Source organism: Diachasmimorpha longicaudata, chromosome 9 (assembly GCF_034640455.1).
Source record: "Diachasmimorpha longicaudata isolate KC_UGA_2023 chromosome 9, iyDiaLong2, whole genome shotgun sequence".
In the NCBI taxonomy this organism is placed as follows: Eukaryota; Metazoa; Arthropoda; class Insecta; order Hymenoptera; family Braconidae; genus Diachasmimorpha; species Diachasmimorpha longicaudata.
Window position 1 is genome coordinate 455,001 of NC_087233.1, and position 2,500 is coordinate 457,500.

Sequence of the window (2,500 nt, forward strand, 5' to 3'; positions counted from 1 at the left end):
GGACGCGTAGGGGGGGCAAACAAAACCCTCAGAAACCCCTTAGCATTAAACAATATATAGAGACATTGAAAATAGAGGTGGAGTAAAAATATACACTCAGTGGTTCGGATCCCACTTAAAAATGTAGGTCCACTCGTGTTCTCGCATGAGGATGCGAGGATAAATAAACACCACAGCCAAATCGATAGTAAGAATGTGGAAAACTTAAATAGCGAAAAGAGCAAGCCGATGAATGAGACTAAACAAATGCTGGTATGCAATTGCGAGGTACAGCATAGTCGAAAGCTTCACGTAGTGATGCTTAGGAGGCAACTCTCTTTTTTTTTTTTTTTTTTTTTTTTTGTGTGCATGGAATAATGGAATAGGACCTCGGTTCTATTTCGTTGGTTTTCGGAACCCCGAGGTAATGATTAATAGGGACAGATGGGGGCATTCGTATTGCGACGTTAGAGGTGAAATTCTTGGATCGTCGCAAGACGAACAGAAGCGAAAGCATTTGCCAAAAATGTTTTCATTAATCAAGAACGAAAGTTAGAGGTTCGAAGGCGATCAGATACCGCCCTAGTTCTAACCATAAACGATGCCAGCTAGCGATCCGCCGAAGTTCCTCCGATGACTCGGCGGGCAGCTTCCGGGAAACCAAAGCTTTTGGGTTCCGGGGGAAGTATGGTTGCAAAGCTGAAACTTAAAGGAATTGACGGAAGGGCACCACCAGGAGTGGAGCCTGCGGCTTAATTTGACTCAACACGGGAAACCTCACCAGGCCCGGACACCGGAAGGATTGACAGATTGATAGCTCTTTCTTGATTCGGTGGGTGGTGGTGCATGGCCGTTCTTAGTTGGTGGAGCGATTTGTCTGGTTAATTCCGATAACGAACGAGACTCTAGCCTGCTAAATAGGCGTACTTTCTGGTATTTTGAAGGCCCTCGATTTCGGTCGAGTGGTTTTTACTACCGACGTACAAATAAATCTTCTTAGAGGGACAGGCGGCTTCTAGCCGCACGAGATTGAGCAATAACAGGTCTGTGATGCCCTTAGATGTTCTGGGCCGCACGCGCGCTACACTGAAGGAATCAGCGTGTCTTCCCTGGCCGAAAGGCCCGGGTAACCCGCTGAACCTCCTTCGTGCTAGGGATTGGGGCTTGCAATTATTCCCCATGAACGAGGAATTCCCAGTAAGCGCGAGTCATAAGCTCGCGTTGATTACGTCCCTGCCCTTTGTACACACCGCCCGTCGCTACTACCGATTGAATGATTTAGTGAGGTCTTCGGACTGGTGCGCGGCAATGTTTCGGCATTGCCGATGTTTCCGGGAAGATGACCAAACTTGATCATTTAGAGGAAGTAAAAGTCGTAACAAGGTTTCCGTAGGTGAACCTGCGGAAGGATCATTAACGTGTTCTATTCCAAAAAGAGAATATAAAATTTTGAATTTTTATTCTTTATATTGATATAATATCATATTACATCAATAAAACCTTACGTTATATGGTGTAAAACATGTGAAAACATGTAACCATATTATATACGTATGATAATATAATGAAATTTATAAATCATCACTATATCATCGATTATGTGGGGTAACCTATTTGATGGGAATTTTTTTTTCATCATGATGGGTATTTAACGTGCCCAAGGTTTAGTAATGATTTTCGCCACACAAGATACAATTGGTGATGATGATTTTATATAAATTTCAAATTTTTTTTCTTCATGCCGTAAGTAATTGGATGGATACTTTGTTCTCAAAGTTGATATTCTTTTTCCGTGTACGGTAAAGTGAACACAAGTCTGAATAGTAATAAAATTGAATTTTGTGTTTGCTTAGGCATCTTGTATTTTTTATTGAAACAAGATTGCGAGATTGGATTGAATATTTTTATATTCAATGACTGTTATTTTTCAAAAAAAAAAAATTTTTTTTATGATTACCCTGAACGGTGGATCACTTGGCTCGTGGGTCGATGAAGAACGCAGCTAATTGCGCGTCAACTTGTGAACTGCAGGACACATGAACATCGACATTTCGAACGCACATTGCGGTCCACGGATCCAATTCCCGGACTACGCCTAGCTGAGGGTCGTTTGTTTTAAAAAAAACTGCTTACAATTTTATATGTGTTTATCTGTCTATATATGACAGAAAAATATTTGATAAATTGTACAAGCGTGTGTAAAGTTGAATGCTCGTCAAGATAATAATAGTTGATTGAGAGAGAGAGATTGAATTTCTTCTCAAATATATATAAATTATTATACGACGTCATTTAAAATTACGTATTGAAAAATAATATATTATGAATTTTTCACATATATTATTTGACGATATAAAGAAAAAAAGAAGTTGTTGTTGTTAATATATTTGATTATAGCCCATTGTCAGTTGTCTAAAAATGGTTATTAACGAGAACAAACTTTGTGAAATGAAATCCACAAATTATATATCACTGTGGTGTTAATCATCGAGTCCCAGAGATCTCATTCTCCGAGTTGGAC

General features: G+C 39.7%; 1 non-coding gene and 1 pseudogene across 1 annotated transcript; both read left to right on the forward strand.

Moving 5' to 3' along the window:
* Positions 1 to 1,395, forward strand: part of LOC135166306 (small subunit ribosomal RNA) — a 3,381-nt pseudogene extending 1,986 nt beyond the window's left edge.
* Positions 1,396 to 1,933: 538 nt separating this feature from the next.
* LOC135166311 (5.8S ribosomal RNA) lies at positions 1,934 to 2,088 on the forward strand. Its single transcript, XR_010299657.1, has one exon. It is a non-coding gene; the product is annotated as a 5.8S ribosomal RNA (ribosomal RNA).
* Positions 2,089 to 2,500: the final 412 nt, after the last annotated feature.